Raw genomic sequence first — 20,428 nt, forward strand, 5'->3', positions numbered from 1 at the left:
TAAGGAGACAGCACTGAAAGAATTGAAATCCTCCGACCTGTGGACTCTTCATGTATAAGAGCCACCTTCACCCTGTTTTAACAAATGAATGACTTATCCCCATATACCAGTTTCATTTACTGACACTTTGGGCACCGATAGACTCACGCTGGGCAGTGTGACGTTTCTCCAGCACACTTGACGCCTTGTCCCTTTTGAGAATCGTCACGGACTTAGGCTTTTCACAGATTCATCTCGTTCCAGTTAGCTATGATCACCGTTTTCTCAAAAAATTACAATTCGCTCAAAAGTTAAAATTGCTCCAAAAATAAAATTAAAACACAGTCCCTGCCCTCAAGAAACTTACATTCCTTTTGATAAAACAATAGCTAACACACATGGAAAATATAGTGAAGAGAACAAGGCAGCACGTGAATGTCCGAGGCTGTTCTGTCTCGGAGTTGGGCTGTATCCTTCCTACCAGACAATTCTGTGAATGTACTGAATTACTTGGGAGCTGAGAAGTCTCCTCTGGAAAGAAAAGTTGAATTTGGTCTGCAGCTGGGTTCAGAGACCTACAAATGTGTCGGGGGGAAGGGCACACCTGACGGTACAAAGCTGGGGAGGAAGAAGCAGCATGACTGAGGGTCCAGCTGCCGAGGGAAGAAAGGTGAGTGAGGGTCAGTATCACTCCTGAACCAGCGTGAGACCTCCTGCAAGCAACAAGTAAAGGCTTCAAAGCAACAAATAGCTGGAACACTGAGTGACTTAGAATTTATTTTTACTCTTATCACTTGTGGTTCTGGGGGCTGACTGGGGTCAGCAAGGGCCTCTGATCTCCGATTTCCAAGATTATGGTCAGATGATGGCTGCACCTGGAGTCAGCTTTATGCTGACTGTTGGCTGGGCTTTCCACCAGAACACACCCCTCTGGGTGGCCAGGCTCGGGTTCCAAGAGCAAGGCGGGGCTCAAGTCTTGTCTACGCTTCTGAAGGCGTGGGGCACCTCTCACCTATGTCCTATTGGTCAGGCAGTTTCAGAGACCAGATTCCAGGAGATTCTAGGAGAGGGGACCTAGAGCACCATCTCTGGTTGGGAGGGGTGTCAAAGAACTTGGGGGCCACTTTAAAAAATGGAAGCACTAAGTTTTTTGTGTGAAGTGTCTTACATGAGTTCCCTCATTTAATTCTCACAACTATGAAGACCATTTTGTACATGAGGAACCAGGCACAGGGGATAGTGAGACCCAGAGAAAGTTAGCCTCTTGCCCAAGGCCACACAGCACTTCAGCTCCAATGCCTGTGTGCTTAACTACCATTCTGCTGGGTTCCCAATACCCGGGGCAAGGGGAATCTTCAAGGGGCTGAGACCTGAGTGGGTGGGAAGCCCGAGCAGTGGTAAGCTGGGCTCTGATGTGAGTGTGACTGCATTGGCCCGGGAGGTGTTCACTCAGAGCTCTCAGCATTTGGGTTGTATATTGCACCGCAGAGCCTTTTCACTAGAAAGGGATTTGGAGCAGAAAAGACCTTGGTCTGGGCTGACCTACCCACGGAGGCCTTTGTGGGTACTTTCTTTGGTTAGGCCTTGAAAGGCAGGGAGGATTTGAGTTGTGGGAAGGAATGGAAAAGAATTATGAAGGTGTTCTTGTCGGCTCTCTCAGGTCCCAGGCTTTGGTCTTCATTTGCTCCAGGGGGGAGCCCATTTTCCTGACACAGCCCATCAGTATCTCATGTCAAATATAAGTCATTCCGGGCTTCCCTGGTGGCGCAGAGTGGTTGAGAGTCTGCCTGCCGATGCAGGGGACATGGGTTCGTGCCCGGTCCGGGAGGATCCCACATGCCGCGGAGCGGCTGGGCCCGTGAGCCATGGCTGCTGAGCCTGCGCGTCCGGAGCCTGTGCTCCGCAACGGGAGAGGCCACAACAGGGAGAGGCCCGCATACCGCAAAAAAAAAAAAAAAAAAAAGTCATTTCTTCCTTATATGTCTTCACTTGGGGGACATGTGATTTGCCAAAAAGACATTAAGTTCAACTAAAATAGCTCTGTCCTACTACACACAAAGTGTCTACAGGGGTTGTGTTAATATATGGTCCCACCACAGAACACAAAGAAGTTTCCACAACAGGAAACCTCAGTGGCTTATCCTCTCTGTGCGAGGGTCCGTTGAAAAGGGCAGGGAGTCATTTGGGAGGAAAAAAAGATTGGAGTTCCAACGTAATTCTGGCATGATCATGTGGTTGGAGGGCCAAAACAAAAACCTGTAGCCTTACTTTGTGTTCAAAGTTCACTAGGAGAGATTGCATGAGACTCTTTGATCTTGTAGGTCAGGGCACCAAGGCTTCAGGGCTCTTGAGTTTATCTTGTGGCAAAGCTGCTGGATTTCGGAATAAAGACCTATGGTTAGAGTGTAATTTCTTGCCCTGCTCTCTGCAGCGTGGGCAGGGTCTGCATCACCCAGCTCATCTCGAGGGAGAGAGGATCTGTGGCCGCAGTTTTCCAAAATCATCCAAACTGGGAACCAAAAGAAGAGAGTTTTGAGGCCCATCAACTCTCTGAGGAAATCCTGGAAAACATTGTGATAAAAAGACACTTCCTTCACTCTGTATGACAGACTCTAGGTCCGTCCACCTCACTACAAATAACTAAATTTCATTCCCTTTTATGGCTGAGTAATATTCCATTGTATATATGTGCCACATCTTCTTTATCCATTCATCTGTCACACATATATGGAATCTAAAAAAAAAAGGTTCTGAAACACCTAAGGACAGGACAGGAATAAAGATGCAGACGTAGAGAATGGACTTGAGGACACAGGGAGGGGGAAGGGTAAGCTGGGACAAAGTGAAAGAGTGGCATGGACAAATATACACTACCAAATGTAAAATAGATAGCTAGTGGGGAGCAGCTGCACAGCACAGGGAGATCAGCTCGGTGCTTTGTGATGACCTAGAGGGGTGGGGTAGGGAGGGTGGGAGGGAGGTGCAAGAGGGAGGAGATATGGGGATATATGTATACATATAGCTGGTTCACTTTGTTATACAGCAGAAACTAGCACACCATTGTAAAGCAATTATACTCCAATAAAGATGTTAAAAAAAGAGAGAGAGAAAAGGACACTTTCTTCCTTAAAGCCAGGGCACTCTGTCAGCAAAACTGAGCCTGGAAGCCACAGGAACTGCTTGGGCATTGCTCCCCGTGGTGAAGATCAAACAGATGTTTAACCTTAGGGATGGTGGGGTTTTAGCCCCTGACCAGCAGAGGATCCAAAGGAATTAGGTGGGGTTTTTTGCACATAATACACTTATACACAGAGAGAGCAAGGCCAGCCTTCAAGTTCAAAGGAGACATCCATTTCAGGCAGGCTACTTGAAAAAAAATTTTTTTTGAGCTCAAGAAATATATGCTAATTTCAGAAAAACCATAAAACTGCAGGAAAAAAAAAAAAAAGCCACCTGTAATCCTAATACCAGAAATAATTACTGCTATATTGGTATATTTCCAGACTTTTTTCTATGCATATATATTCATATATAAATGGCTATATTGTTATGTTACTTGCTCTTTTTAACAGAACACTATATCATGAAGGTTTTTCATATCAAGAAATGCACTTCAATGATATTGTGTCTATCTTTGCTGAGCTGTATTACTTATTTAATGAATCTTCTATTAGGTCTCAGGCTTTGGTCTTCATTATGAATGTTGTCTACAATTTTTTTTTTTTTTTTTGCTATTATAATCAACACTGTAGTGACTACTCTTAATTATTAGGACATGTTCCAAAGAATGTAATTGCTAGGTCAACGCTTATGAATATATTTAAGGCTTTTGATACTACATCAATCAGAATAGGCTAAATGTTGTAACAAATACCCCCCAATCTCAGTGGCTTAACACAATAAAGATTTATTTCTCTCTTAAGTTGCAGTTCAATGTAAGTTATGTGGTTGGAGGTGGAGGGAGCTCTGCCCAGTCACCTGGAAACAGGATTTGTTCATGTGATGGCTCCCCATTTGCCAGGACCTTGGAGTTCTTCCCTGGATGTTCTGATTTCAGCCAATAGGCAGAGGGAGAGGGAGAAAGGGAGGGAGAAAGAGAGCAAGCACAAGTAATCACGTGGAGAATTGCACAGGTGGTTTTAGGGCCGGACTTGGAAGCGACTCATATCACGTCCTCTGCCACCTTCCCTTTGTCCAGAACTCAGTCAAATGACCATTCCTAACTGCAAGGGAGGCTGGGAAATGTAGTCTTAGTGTGTGTCCAGGAGGAAAACACAGAGTTTGATGAACACAGAGTATGGTCTCTGCCTCAAACTTGCCAACCAACCAAGTTTTTCCACTTTATATTTCTACCAGAGGATATGAGAATTCCTATTTCCTTACACCCTCCATTATTAAGAGGATGACATATTTTGTGTGTTTGCTTTTCTGTAGATCAATATGTGGCTTTGTTGCTTCTCTGCACCTGTTTCTCTCGTTGAGAGAGAGATTATCTCTCTTTGAGATAATCTCACTGCGATCAGGCCCATATCCTCGGGAGAGACAGGACTCTACATTCCCGACTGATTTCGGGAGAGCCAGCCTGCATCCCTATCTCCTAGGCTTGTTACTGAACCAAACTCAGGTCTGCTCGCCCAAGGGTGCAGTAAAGCCAACCTACTGACACCGGGTTGTGGTGAAGAAAAGTGCAGCATTCATCACAGGGAACCGAGCAAGGGGTCCAGGGCAGCTAGTGCTCAGAACACCTGAACTCCCAGGTGGTTTTCAGGAAAGCATTTTAAAGGCCAGGTGAGGTGGGGCAGTCACAGGGTACGTGAGCAGCTCGTGCACAATTCTCTGATTGGTTGATGGTGTGATAACAGGGCGGTGTCACATTATCAATGCTTAGGCGTTAGTAGGTCTGGGGGCTATGTGCTCATGGTCATCAAGTAGTAAATGTCTTCCATTTGGTGGGGATTTTAGCATCTATAAAACAGTGCAAGAAATGTGTACCAGATACTGTTATCTAATGTGTACCAGATACTGTTATCTAGGTACTTCAGAGAGGAGCTACAGCAAAGGGTATGGGGGAGGGGTCTGTCCCAGGAAGGCCCCATAGGGTCCTGCTCAGTTACAGGCTGGCCTGAGTTTCTGGGTCTTCCTGCCTGTTCTTCCCTCTCCCCTTCCCTTCCCTGCTGTAGAAGAAGGTGTGGTGTGCAGTTGTTTGCAATATAGGTGACCCTGGCAGGGACCCTGCCCCAAGCCCCAGTACAATCCCTGAATGCCTGGCTCACTCAGGGGCACGGGGAAAAGATTGAAGCTCTGCATTTTCTGTGCCATCTGGTGTTTCCAGTTGATGATACATTTTCACAGAATAAAAAGGTTAGAGAATGGAACTGCCAGGTGAAAATAGCAGCCGGATGCTGACTTGACACACTGACCTTGACCAAATCATCCAGTGGCCTGTCCTTAGCACTCAGTGTTCCTCCAGAATAATCTCCCGAGTGAGTGGTGGGTGTCATGAGTAAACTGCTTAGAAATCATAGGGGGAAGGCAACAGAATTGTGCAAAGTCTGTGCTCGTCTCTCCCCAAGTGAACCCACATTGCTGAACACCAGCGCACATCTGAGCTGTGGTTTCCTCCTTGTTCTGAAATATGGTTTCTAGAAGAGAACGCTTGTGAATGGCTTCTTGTTCACATCTTCCTCAGGGACTGCTAGCTGTTGCCTGACGACTGTCCGGAAAAGCAAGGTTTCCAACGAGGTCTTTGCAAAGAGTCTTCACAAAGTGTACTCACCCAGTCCCTCCAGGGAACTGAGCACATGGGCATCAGCACAGCAGAGAAATGCAAACCAAACAAGTCAGAGATTTTCCAGGTAGGCCAAGCTTCTGGGCCTCGGCATTCTGAAAAACCCAGGACAATTCATGTGTTTTCCAAGTGGCACCCTCTGAACCCTCCCCGAGAGGCAGTCATGGTCTCTGAGGGGAGATAATAGCTGGGCCTCCTGGGTGAGTGAGTCTCGCCAACCGTAAGGCTGGCTTACGACCTAGAAATGGAAACAGGAAGTGGCTTAGAAATATAAAGAGTACAGCTGAGGCAGGGCTGCAGAAGGTCTCCTCAGAGGAGATGGTGTGCCGTGGGCAGACGTGAAGCCTGGCATCTTTTCTTTCTCTCCATTACCGTGATGCCTTCTGGCATCATGGCGGGGCTGAATTGTCTGGATGGGGGATGAGATGTCTTCCTGGGGGTGGTGTACAAGGGTGGTGGAGGGGGACCACTGTGGATCAGTGGCCTCTCTCTGGAGTGAGACCATCTGTGGGATGCCACAGCCCCTTTCCACCTCATCTTTGCAAGTGGGATAAGTTTCGCTGGGCCTTATAGTCTAAACTCTTAAGGCGCTTTCAACAGTTCTCGGAGGGTACTCTGAGTCCGTGGGGGAAGGATTTCTTTGCGTTTGTGCCGAGAATCAAGTTCACTGTCATCCTTTGATTCCCAGAGGAGGAGCCTGGCTAGGAAGGCTGCCCCTGCGCTGGGCGTGGCCCTGGGTGATTCTAGCTGCAGGTGGTTGATCCAGGTAGAGAGGACAGTCCCACTCAGGGGTCATTCCATCTACAAAACACCTCCTGAGGACCCTCTTGGGACCAGTTTCTCAAAGTGTGGTCCTCAGGCCACCAGCAGCAGAATCATGGGGTAGAAGTGAGGGGGTGTTAAAAAGGCTGGTGCAGGCTTCCCTGGTGGCACAAGTGGTTGAGAGTCCACCTGCCAATGCAGGGGACACGGTTTGTGCCCTGGTCCGGGAGGATCCCACATGCCGCGGAGCGGCTGGGCCCATGAGCCATGGCCGCTGAGCCTGCACGTCCGAGCCTGTGCCCCGCAACGGGAGAGGCCACAACAGTGAGAGGCCCGCGTACCGCAAAAAAAAAAAAGGCTGGTGCTTCACCCCCTCTGCAGACCTCCAGATTCTAAATTTCTCGGAGAAAGTCCTAGAAATCTGTTTTCCCTGAAGCGCCCCCTTCCCCAGGTTGACCAACATGGTGAAATTTAAGAACATTTCTTTATACCAATCCTGGTCTCCTTTATTATCCTTTTCATGAAAATAATGTTTCCCTTTCAAACTTTTGTGACCTCTGAAAATGAAATCTGAAGCAGAGGGATCTACTTACATAAGAAACATCACCTGGGGCCTTAACTGGCAGGCTTGGATTGCTGATTCTATCAGGGGATTTGAAGGAAGCCAAACTTTGATCATCAGTCTGCCCGTATCTGCTTTTCCACTGACTTGTTACTATGAAAGGTGCCACCCCAGCTCTTCCTTCTCTCCTCTTTCTGCCAGAAAATGGGTCTCCCATCCTTGGAAGTTGTGCTCTCAGAGTCCTTTAGCATAGGGGCGACTGAAAGTAAACTTCTTCAGGTCCCCTGATGGAACAGGAGTGGCATTCATAGGTGTTTCCACAGAAAAAAACACTGACCCCAAGAAAATGTCCAAGGATGACATCACGAAGACGTCAGGAAAACACCAATCGCCCTTAGTGCTGCCCAGCCCTTGGTCCTCCCCTGCCATCTCCAGCCCTCTCAGAGCTCTTCCCGTATGAGTGTGTGGCAGGTAAAGCAGCTCTCTGGGTGGGATGGGGGGGACCCAAAAACCCTAATTTGTAGTATTTGCCAATTTCCACAGTGTCAATACTCCCACCATGGCAGGTTTCAAGTTACTAATGGTTTCACAACTGACTCACAGAATTCTTGAATATTTAATCATCAGCCGTCCCAAACGAGGAGGAGACGGCACCGAATCCTCTCAGCCCTGCCCGAGAAAATCCCCGCGTCACACCCAGGGCGAGCATCACTTTTCGCTTCTTGGTCAGAAGGAGTGGTTGAAGGAGGCCCAGACTGTGATGACTAAATTTCTTCATGGTGAATGTGGAAGGACAGGAGGCAGGGGCGGGTTTGGGGTCTGTCAAGTTGGAGACAAGTCTTCATTTCTCCATCCTGGTCTCGCCTCTCCCGGGACTGGGGGGCTCGGAGGGAACTGTGTGCTCAGGGCTGCTGGTCAGCGTAAGTCAGTGTAAGCCCTCTCAGGGTTCCCACCTCTCTCTCTCCTTTAAAACCCTGTGCTCCCATGCCAGAGCACAGATTGCTCCTTCCTTAATGGGACAAGGTTAAAATGGAGGGTTTGGGAGCCATTCCGGATGCTGGGTCCTGCCTTTCGGCTTGGGTGGTGGGAAAACGGACTCCTCAAAAAACTGGCTTCAGGAAGACTCTCTTTCCAAGACCTCAAGGCTGAGCAGCCCGGGCTGACGGTTTCTTGATTTTTTAGGGAGTCTTAAGAATGGCAGGAGTGGGGCAGATAGTTCTCACAAAGCTGAGTGGGACCAAATTTGCCCACAGCCTGTGACACCAGAGATCACACAACCCTTCCTTCCCCTTTAGAGCCGGGGATGGCGTCAGGCCAGACCAAGGGGAAGATGGTGACCTACTTTTCCCCCTCAAACACTGGGCAGCCGGTTACATTTTCAGATCTAAATCTCACCCACACTGCAGCAGTTTCTGTTCCCCTGCCCTCCTGGGTGTGTTTCTGGCTGCCGCGGGCTTCGTAAAGCGGAGTTTAGCCTGGGAGTCCTCGTCAGAGAGGCTGCTCTGACGGCCCTGACCCCATCCCTCCCAGACCTCGGTGGGGCGCTCTGGTTGCCCAGACCCTGGCAGGTGCAGTGCACAGGAGGAGCTGGTCTTGGGGGGTCAGTTAAAGAAAAGTCCCATTGGAAATGGCCTTGAGTCTAGGGCCTCCCTAGTATTCTAATCACTCAGTCAGTCAGTTAACAAATAGTTATTGAGGGTCTGTGAAGGGTTCAGAACATGCCACCCCAAAATATGCTGCTTGTATTGATTAATTTGAGCTGAAGTCACCTGAGAAACAGCAGATGCAGGAAGGGCTCTCTGACGTCCCTCTTTCTACCTAAAAGCAGGTCACAAAATTTTCCCCCGAGAAAGGTGCCCTCCCTGCACCAGGAAGAGTAGAACGTTCTTATCACCAGAGACTGGGAGAAGATGCGCAAATGGACCTGTACAAAAAAACCTACTAAAATGACGCTTATCTTCCATATATTTCCTAGTCGCTGGACCACAATTTACTGCCCCAGCCAAGCCCCTTTGTCTTGTCACATCCCCACACCGTATTGTTCTTTGTTTAAAAATGTGCATCAGCTTCAGGGCCCAATGGCTTCTTCAGGTCTTCATTTTCCTTTTGAAGATTCCTGTATACATGTAAAAATAGTACATAAAATTATATTTTTTTCTCCTGTTAATCTGTCTTATGTCAGCTTAAGTCTTAGGTCTAGCTCCAGAGCCTAAAAGGGTAGAAGGAAGCACTTCCTCCCCTACACCAGCTATGGAGATGACGGTGGGCAAGGCAGAGCTCCTGCCCTCCTGGAGCTGACAGTGTAATTTACAGGCAAGGTGGTCCTTACACAAGTAACTTCAGCTAATTCAATAATGACTAGGGTGCAAAGGGCTTTGAAGGAGAAGCACAAGGTGCAACAGGAGCATAAGACAAGAGGCTAATGCAAGCTGAGGAGTCCGGGGAGGGTTCCTTGAGGGACTGAGGTTGAAGCTGATACCTGAGGGATGATTCAAATGCAGTGGAATGTGGGGCTGGAAGGGGAGATCTTATGGGACACAAAGAATTTATGCTTCAGAAATATTTTTTTCTCAAGGGTGAGTTTGGGAATTTAGATGATAACTGTCTTCCCTTAATATACAGTGTGATGGTGGAGATCACTCTTTGCCCTCCAGCATTTCTTCTTCTTTTCTTAATAACACATTCCCAGTTGTTGCTAGGTACATAACTACCCAGAGAAAATATTATATGGCCACCTTACTAAGTTCCGGCCAATGAGGTGTAAGCAAAAGTAACGTGTGGGGTCTCTGAGAGGTGTTTTCTCTGTTACCTGGAATCTGGATGTGAAGACTGGAGGCTGAAGAGCTGTCGGGGACCGAGAGGAGACATGCTAAGGTTGAGGATGCAAAGTTTTAAGTGCAGCCTGGTTTCCTGATGACCACGGGATTGCCATACCGGCCCTGTATTGCCTATCTCCAGACTCCTTTTACGGACAGGAGAAATGAAGGTCAATCTTCACAAAGTCTCTATTACTTTTGGATTTTCTGCTATACAAAGCCAAATATAATCCCAGCTATTACACACAACTGCCTTCCAGCCTAATGAAGAGATCATTTGTATACACTACCCACAAATTATCTATTTTATGGAGAAGTCTATGATAATAGTATCTCGTTTCCCAGCCCCCTTCACCCCCTTTCTTGACCTGTTGTCTGCTCTTTGCTCCGTGCACCTCCTCTCTTTCCTGACTCTCACACCAAAGCTAGGCCTGACCTCAGTGTTTCCGCTTCCATGAATGACAAGCCCACGGCCCAAATGTTCTCGGAGCTCCTGCTACCTTCCCTTTGTGGCTGCCTGGCAAGAGTCCCAGTGCAGAGAGTCACAGGCAGGCCAGGGAAGCAGCCAGACTTCCGTGCTCCTGCACCCCTTCCCAAGGAGGTGTGAAGAGTTAGAATAATCAGGCAAAGCTGAGAACTTGCACCAACTTGGAGAAATCACGAGAATGATTAACAGGACCTCCCTGCATTGAGTTTTTCAGGCTGTGCAAGCTTTAATTGGTCTGTTTCCCCAGTCTCTGGCTAACTGAGTCCAAGAGGTCGAGATTCAAAGGGAGAAGGTCTATGTGTCTGGTTATAAACTGGGGGTGCTGGCCAGGGTGAGTGCAGACCTCGGCCCTCGGCCTGCGGGGGACAGATGAGTGAGGCCTGGTGTGCGTTGAATTAGATCCCTTCCACCAAAAACTATGTTGAAGTCCTAAACCCCTGGTATCTCAGAATGTGACCTTATTTGGAGGTAGGATCTTTGCAGAAGTAATCAAGTTGAAATGAAGTCATTAGGTTGGGCCCTAACCCAATATGACTTGTGTTCTCATAAAAAGGGGAAATTTGGAGGCAGACAAGCACATAGGGAGAACACCGGGTGGAGAATGAATTCAGAGATGGGGGTGATTTCTACAAGCCAAGGAACTCCAAAGACTGCCACTCACCCACCCTAAGCCAGAAGAGAGGCATGGGACCAATTCTCCCTCACAGCCTTCAGTTTTCAGTAAGCAATAATCACACCTTGGATGAACCTCCTCAGCCACTGTGCAGAGCTTCTCACAGCCTTCAGAAGAAACCAACCCCGTGACACCTTTATCTCAGCCTTCTAGCTTCCAGAACTTTGAGATAATAAATTTTGGTTGTTTAAGCCACACAGTTTGCAGTACTTGGTTAGGGCAACCCTAGCAACTCATACGAGGTCCCCTAAGTGCCAGTAACAAATGCGTTTGGTGACAGCCACTGGTCTCAAACGATTGCCCTGCTGCCTCACATCAGGGTAGGAAGACATTAAGAACAGCTGGAGTCTCCCTTGGTCATTCCTCTCAACAGAGAACCCCAGGGAGTCCTCTTTCCCGCTGCAGGCAGGCAGGCACTGGCACACGGAGTGAGATCAGAAGAGGCTTTTCTGCTCTCCCCCTGGGAGTCGTGTTAAACAGGGATACTTCCCAAGGGTGAAGGGCTGACACTAACTGGCAAAGTCTGTTTGTGAATACCTATCTATCTATCTATCCATCTATCTATTTATCTATCTATCATCTCTGTATTTTTTCATTTTCCTGGCAGAAAATCAATATCTAGATGGGCAAGAATCTTGCAAGTTCTGCAGTCTTTTCAGACCCCCACTGAAGTCTTTCTCTGTTGAATGATTCTTGTGTGTGTACAAACACACACATGAAAGAACTGCATGCAGTCTCTCCTGCCCCTGTCTCCCTGGTCACACACACACTTGGCTTTCCACCTGGGGGATTGGAAGGCAGAAGGGATGGGGGAAGAGGAACAAAGGACATCAAAAGGCTCTGCAGAAGTAGGCCGGCCAGCCAAGTAACCACGGCTGGCTCCCCCTGTCCACCCACGGATACCATGTCTTGTCACCACGGTCTAGGCTGAGGCTGCTTTGGGCACATGGGGCATTTTGTGAAGCAGAGTGAGGACTTGTAGCTACTAAGCATCTGTGTTGCTTCTTGTTCTTCTGATAGCCCTTCATTTTTACTATTTACCCCTCACTGTAAGCAGATGTTAGCGCCATTATTAAGAGGCTGAATCTGGGACCCAGCAATTCACCCTGAGGCACCTGAATAAGAGGCTGGGCTATGCGATTCTGAAAAGTTCACTCTGTGGCCCACGGTCCACAGCACACTGATTATGAAGGTCCCAGAAGCCTGTGCTAAGTGGGCATAGAGATTGTTTCCTGGGTAAGGAAATTTGTATTTCCTTTCTCAGTTATGCAACAGTAATGCTTTGCGTTGAGTTTATAGCGTTGGCTACAAAGAAGATGATCATGATAATCAGTCAAAGGTGTGTGGAAATTGAGGGAAAGCCATTTGTAGAATACATATGGTGGCCTGCACTGTGCCAGGCTTGTGGAGAACACAAATGTGTGCCTTGCTTTTTAGGGACCTAAAGTCTAAATGGGAAGATCAAACTAAACTCCTGTGAAACAAGTTGACAACTGATGTTTCTCTAAACTCAAAGTGGCTTTATTCAGGATTTGCTGGTAATAAACACAGAGACCCCTCAACGTGTCTCAAGGAAATAGGGATGGATTGTAAAAAATCCATGTGGTTGGTGCTAAGGCCTGGCGAGCCTTCTCCGCCCCTCTCATGGAGGGGCCCAGCCCCCTCTCATGGTGTCTCTGCGCTTTCCCTGCATCTGACCCCTGCTCCTCTCTCTAATGAGTTCAGTTTCATGTCTGTCCTAACCCAGCTTACCCATAGCTTCCACCTGTTCTGATTCCACCTCAAGGCATCCTTTTAGCTTTAACTACCATCCCAAGCAGTATAGTCTTCCTGTATTTGGTAGTTGCTTGGTGGTTCTTTCTACATTTGATTGGCCCAGCCTCTAGACCTCTGTGAGCCTAGATTTGGTTATCCTTTTTTTTAAATTAATTTTTATTGGAGTATAGTTGCTTTACAATGCTGTGTTAGTTTCTACCGTACAGCAAAATGAATCAGCTATACATATACATATATCCCCTCTTTTTCAGATTTCCTTCCCTTTTAGGTCACCACAGTGTATTAAAGATTTGGTTATCCTCGGATCACTTGCCATCCCTGAAAGTCCTGTCAGCTGTGGCCAGGAGTAGTGAATCACAAGACCACCTAAAGTGTTATGTGCAGATAGACACCTAAAACAAATCCAGTATGGGGGCTATTGGTTATAAGGTCAACCACAGGCCGTAGAAAAGAGAAATCACTCTGAGCTAGAGAGAGTAGGCTTCCCAGGGCAGTGAGATGGCTGGAGTTTCAACACATGGTATTTGCGTCATGAGAGGGAAGGAGAAAGCTGAAGTGAGCGCTGTGGCAAATTGTAGCAGTATTCACAGTTATGTTTCCCCTCCGTATGGAAGGATTATCCATCCCTCCCCAGATGACAGCAGACTTGGACATGTGACACTTTTGCCAATGAAATGTGAGTAAAATGAATGTATGTCATTTCTAGGCAAAAGCTTTGATAACTGAACCATGGTTCTCCATGTTCTCTTTTCCCTTTTCTTTGAGAACATCACTGTCCCAAATAGGGAACTCTCCATCGGCTTGGGTTGCAGCATGAAAACAACTTGGAGCAGAGCCAGAGCAAATCCATGATGGATATATGCATAATGTAAATAAGATATAACCCTCTCTTGTGTGAAGCCACTGAGATTTTGGAGTCATTTGTTACTGCAGCATAGCATAGCCTAGCCTGACTTGTACAAAGATCAAGTTGTGTGCAGATAAATGGGAGAGAGAGCGCTGGAGGTGAAGACGTGATAAAAAATAGAGACAGGAATCCAGATATCAGAGAAGGAAGACTTAAGCAGGATAGCAGGAGAAGACCTGAAAAGAATGAGGGGACTTTAAGAGCCATTTTGAAGGAAGATGTACAAGGTTTTGGTAACAGATTGGAATAGGGAATAAAGAAGAGTAAAGAGTAAATAAATAAATACATAAACCCTTTATTTAATAGCTTATCACAGTTGAGAATTGGAACCATTTTGAGAGAAAGATATCCTTTTTAAAAAATTTAATTTAAGGGCCTTTCCCGGTGGTCCAGTGGGTAAGACTCCATGTTCCCAGTGCAGGGAGCCTGGGTTCTATCCCTGGTTGGGGAACTAGATCCCGCATGCATGCTGCAACTAAGAGTTCGCATGCCACAAATAAGACCCGGTGCAGCCAAATAAATAAATAATAAAATTAATAAATATTAAAAAAAATTTTTTTCATTTAATTTAAAGTAAGGTGGACATCTAGCTAGTAATTTCCAGTAGGTACTTCGGATTGGGGTCAGGGCTAGTTGGGCCAGTGAGTTTTTGGAAACTGGTCTTTTGATCTGTAAACATCACAGGTTGTGAGAAATAGAACACAGATACCACATTTGTAGAGAGAAAGCAATACTAGACGGACGGAAGGAAGAGGAGGGACTAAAACCAAGATCTTCCAGAAGCATCACTCCACTGCCTTATGGAGGTCCCAGGATGACTAAGTTGGCCCACAAGAGATTTCTCATCATCTGATCGAGCAGGGCTCTCAGGCAGGCCTGGCATGAAGTCTCACATGGGGTGGGGCGCGTGACAAGGCCTCGCCTAGTGACCCTGGGACGACTAGACTATTAACGTGGTAGATCGCACACAGTTAAATGGAATCCAGAGATTATTTTTCACTCTTCAAGCCTCATTCACATATACTGTCTCATTAATGTCTCACTAAAAAAACCTCATAAAGTATGTATTATCTCCATAAAACAGATGAAACAGAGGCTGGGGAGAAGCTACAGAACTCTCTGAGGCAGGACTCAAATGACATGTTAACATGCCACGTCGTCTCTGTGATTCCACCTCAGCTTTCCTCTGAGAAGTCCCAGAATCACAGCACATACCCAGGAGCGCCCATTTGGAGACGTTGCAGAGTTTGGTTTGAGCACAGTTCAAGGCAAGGGGCAAGAAACCACGAAAAGTGATAATTTCCCAGCTCTGAGGAGCTCTTCCTTTTCTGTGAGTTTAGTAACAGTTTAGCCTCCGTCCTCGTAAGCTTTCCGGAAGCAAGACCAGAACTGTCTTTAATACTAAGGGGAGACAGCATGGCTTTTGCATTAAGAAAGATTTGCATTGGTTTTGGGGGAAAACACTAAAACACATACTTGCATTTTCTCTTGCTTGGAGAGGTCACCCAAGAACTGGCCTCTCCCCCAACTTTTCTATAGAATCTCTTTTACTGGAATGGTCTTCTCAGATCCCTCAGACTCCAAAAGACTGCATCCGGAAGTTCCCATGGGGAGGTTCTCATGATGGTAGCAGTGTGTGTGTAATTCTATTATATGCTCTTTGAGAGCAGTTGCTGCCATGTGAGAAGCACAATAGCACCCATTGTTCTGTTGTCGGAAACAGATTTCTGGCTCCAACTTCTTCATTTTCTTCTACTTCGTGGTCTCCTTTAGAAGACCAAGGAACAACTGGAGAGATGAGGTTTTTGGCTCACGTATAATAGGTCCTGAGAGCGCCTCCAGCCCTGCCCCAGCTATACCAAATGAACTTGGCACTGTTTTGTACAGTCAAGACACCATGCCATTGCAGAGTGAGCACTGCCTGCACCACTGTCTCTAACTGATCCAGGAGAGCCAATCAAGCCCACCCCTCTGGCTTGTCTGCTTCCAGGGTGCTGAATTGAAACCCCTCCCTAGAGGAAGGTGACAACTGTATTCTTGTTGGATCTTTAAAACAGGAAGCTAGGAAGCTTCCCAGAGGCTCTGAATCTGCACTTCAAGGGCAAAAAAAAAAAAGCATTAACCTAGTTTAGCTATATTTTAGGAAACGAATGCTGGACACTGGAAAGCCCGTTTTGCTTCCAGCTATAGGTTTTCTGGAGAGAAAACAAGACAAAGTTCACCTCTGAGCACATAGGATAGAGTGCATAGGATACAGCCTGTTGCTTAAGAACCCTGCAGTTTTGGACCCTCCAATGAGTGAGTCTGTCAGAAAGAGCACTTGTGACCATATTCTGTTGAATATATGCATTTGTAGGATGATTTTGGCTCAGGACCCTCCCAAAGAGCCTCCTCTCCGGACTTCCCTGGTGGTCCAGTGGTTAAGAATCCGCCTTCCAATGCAGGGGACGCAGGTTCGATCCCTGGTCGGGGAACTAAGATCCCACGTGCCGCGAGGCAACTAAGCCTGCGTGCCACAGCTACTGAGCCCGTGCACTCTAGAGCTTGAGCACCACAACTAGAGCACAAAAGCCCACGTGCTGCAATGAAGATTTTGCATGCCGCAGCTAAGACCTAATGCAGCCAAATAAATAGAAAGAAAAAAAAAGAAAAGAAAAACTTATGAAGGTGACCAGATATAAAATTTTTTTTTTTTTTTTTTAAAAGAGCCTCTTCTCTTGGTGGTGTGTATGTGGCAGACAGGGTTGTGCTGGTTTACCACGGAAGTGGATGGGGGTGGGAAGGACATATGAGTGCAGGCTCTGTCTTTGCCGCAGCCTCTGAAAACATCACATGGAAACTCCATCCCAGCAGAGAAGCTAGAATTCTGGGAAATCACCTTTAACTTGAGGGAGCACCCTTGGGCTACAGAGCAGTCGCCGACAAGGAACACCATTTCCACAGCTTTGTCAGGTTTATACATAATGCATTGTACGTGGTTAGCATTTGCAATGGCCGCATGTTCAAAACTTCTATAAAGGAAGCTAGTGCTTTCTAGCAGCCCACCAACAGAAATTCTTTCACTTAGGCCTGGAAACACACTTAGCCCTGTGCCCGTGAGGCTTTTGCCCCGGGCCTCCAGGGAAGCTTCCTCTTTTTTTTTTTCCTGATTTGCCAGTCTCATCTCTCAATATACTTTATTTTTAGAGCAGTTTTATTTTATTTTGTTATTATTATTTTGTGGGAGCTGTACCACGCAGCACGTGGAATTTCCCTGACCAGGCATGGCACCCGTGCCCCCTGCCGTGGAAGTGCAGAGTCTTAACCACTGGACCACCTGGGAAGTCTCCACAGTTTCCTGTCTTAAAGTGGTGTAGGACAAGGCCCTGTTGACCGGTAAGCTGGGGTTCGCTTTCATCTCTTTCTCTGGAAGGGGAAAAGAAAACAGCCAAGAAAAAAAAGCCCAGCGTTTTCTCCTAATCCTGCATAACAAATTACTCTTAAACTTAGCAGCTGAAAGAATGAACATTTATCATCTCACAGCTTCTGTGAGTTAGGATTTCGGGAGTGGCTCAGATGGTGGATCTGACTCATGGCGTCTCTCATGAGGCTGCAGTCATCTGAAGGCTCAACTGGGGAAGGGCCTGCTTGTAAGCTCAGCCATGTGCTTGTCAGCCGGCCTTCGTTCCTCACTGGTTGTTGGCCAGAGACTTCAGTTCCTCACAATGTGAGCGTCTCATAGCTTGTCTGAGTGTCCTCACGATGTTTGCCCCAGAGTGAGTGATCGAAGACAGTGAGAGCCCAAGGCAGAAGCCACCGCCGTTTATAACCTAATCCCAGGAGTGAGTCCCATCTTATCTGCTATATTCTTTTTTTCTCTTCCAGTTCTATTAAAATATAATTGACATCCAGCACTGTGTAAGTTTGAGGTGTACAGCGTAATGATTTGATTTACATCCATCATGAAGTGAATATCATAGGAAGTTTACTGAACATCTATCATCTCATATAGTACAAAATTAGAGAAATAGAAAAACAAATTTTTTCTTGTGATGAGAACCCTTAGGATTTACTTTCCTAACATGTCTGCTCCATGCTCTTGGTCATATAGACCAACCTCGACCCAGCGCAAGAAGGGGCTCTGCCAGCATGTGAATACCAGGCTGCAGGGATCCCAGGTGACCTCTTGGAAAAAAGAGAAGCGGGGAAGAGGGTCATGCACTGATAGAGTTCATGGTGTGAACTGGCTAATGAGGAACTCTTATGTCAACTAGTCAAGTGTCTTTCACAAGTCAGCATCTCTGCCCCTCGTCTCTGGGCCCTTCCTGTAAAGTCAGGTGTTTGAACTAGCATGATCTTTAGGTTCTGTAATGTCTGCAATTCTAGTCATTTGAGGTTGGTGAGGAGAAGAGTGAAGAAGGGAAAGAGTAGGAAGAGAAAGGAACCTGGGTCTCATGAAGCAGCCCCAGGGCCTAAGCCCAGGGTGGATGCAAGTCCTACCATTTGCTGAGCATGGAAATGGGAATGGGAAGCTCTAATTTAATGGCTACTGCCCTGTTTCCCTGAGGTTTTTAGACCTACTTCTGTGCAAGAGCCAAACAGAGATAACTGAGGGTACTCTGAGCCTGGGGAGAGGGCTCCCCTAGTTTCCAGCTGGTGCTGGTTTGTGTGTAAATAGATGATGGTTCCTTATTGTGTAAATGTATTTCAGAGTGGAGTGCAGCCGCCCTGGTACCTGTCTCCAGGGGAGCGGCTATTGGGACCATCATTGCTTCATATTTCACATCTTGCCCAGCCATTACAGACCCTTCTACCCATGCGTGATGGTTCCACTGGACTTTGGGGAGCATGTCACCCAGTAGGCACCCCGGGAACCTTGACGTGGGAAGGCTTTTTTAGCTTTTCATCACTGAGTATCATGTTGGCTGTGGGTTTGTCATAAATACCTTTTATTATGTTGAGAAATGCTCCCTCTATACCCATTTTGGTAAGGGTTTTTATCATAAGTGTTGTTGACTTTTATCAAATGCTTTTTCTGCATCTATTGAGATGGTCATGGGGTTTTTGTCTTTTCTTTTGTTGATGTGGTGTATCACATTGATTGATTTGTATATAATGAACCACCCTTGTGACCCTGGGATGAATCCAACTTGATCATGGTGTATGATCCTTTTTATGAGTTGTTGGATTCAGTTTGCTAATATTTTGTTGAGACTGGGAACCTTGATGTGAAAGTGTCCTTGAAAGTCTTTGATGGGGCTGGTCCCAGTTTGGGGAGCTACCTGCTGAAAGAGCAGGGCCAGGCTTCACTCGATCAACTTGCCTTCCTTTCTTTGGGTTCAGCACAGGGAAATAACAGTTCCTCAGAACCAGATGCATGGACTTTTGCAGTTTTTGAGCTGAAAGACCTGTTCTCAGAGATGAGTTACTCTACTTCAGTAACTGTCTTGGGCATTCTCTGGAAGCTCCCAGGCTGTATGATTACCCATGTAATTTCTTGGCGTGGTTGGTGACACTTGAATCATTCCAGGAGACATCCCAGGTGTTTATTCCCAAATGCTGAGATTTATTCCTCAAGTTTTGAGCTGTTTCTTCGGGAAAGCTTCCAGTTTTGTGGTTCTCATTATAAAACCAGAAGCTTTCATTGCTTCAGGAAGCCCCCAGGGCTAAGGGGGAATTGTCAAAGACTGTCAGACCCGCAAGCAGATCATCTATCCTCCCGCAGAGTTGGGGCAACGCAGCCAGGTGGAGGAGCAGTTGGGTTCTGGTTAAGCCAAAGAGACGAAATGCTAGGTCCTCAGCAAGCTCTCCTTCTGAGAAAAATCAGTTAAGCCTGTTTGGAAAGAAAGAGCATTATTGAAACAGCCTGGCAACATCAGGCTGTTCTCAGTGCATTCTACTACACTGAGAACATCTGTCCTGACATTTCAGACAAAAGGTCTGGAGCTGTGTGCTGCCATCTGAATTGACTTGGGGTTAAGTAAATATTGTGTTTCTGTATCATGAGTCATATGGCTCTGTCCCTTGGACCAGAGCCACCCTCATGAAGACCCATTTCCCAACTCTGGATATAGCTCTCCAGGACTGGGACTCCTCATCTGGCCAAGCTCCTCCCAGATTTAACACTCACCTTCTTTCTTTCTTCCCTTCTCTTCTTTTCCCTTCCCTTGCCTTCTTTGGTCTCAAAAGGACATTAAGTGATTCCAGGTTTGGGAGTTTGGAACATGCTTAAAACCAGAATCTAAGACATAAATGGGGTTTTACAGGACATCTAGTTCTGCCTCTCCCCTAGTTCAGAAATCTTCAGAGATCTGGCCTCTGGAAGACACTTTATGATAGGGACAACCCTAGAGCGCAAAGCAATTCATTCTCTTTGGACGGCTCTATTATGGCGGAATCCATTTTCATATTGACTTTCTTATACTGAAGTCGGCCTCTCTGAAACTTACTTGTGTTGACTCTTATTTTGCCTTCTGGGGCAATCTAGGCTACAGCTACTTCTTCTCCATAGCAGCCTTCAGATGTCTGAAGAAAATTGCTATGAGGCAGGGTGATGTTGTAGCCAAAGTGTACAGTCTGGATCTGGTTTGAGTCCCAGGTCTGCCACTATTGGTTATGTGTGATTTTGAGAAGGTCCCCTAACCTCATCTGCAAGTAGGGGTGGTACCCACTGTATACAGCGGTATGCTGGAACCAGAT

The sequence above is a fragment of the Pseudorca crassidens genome, chromosome 1, assembly GCF_039906515.1.
Source record: "Pseudorca crassidens isolate mPseCra1 chromosome 1, mPseCra1.hap1, whole genome shotgun sequence".
In the NCBI taxonomy this organism is placed as follows: Eukaryota; Metazoa; Chordata; class Mammalia; order Artiodactyla; family Delphinidae; genus Pseudorca; species Pseudorca crassidens.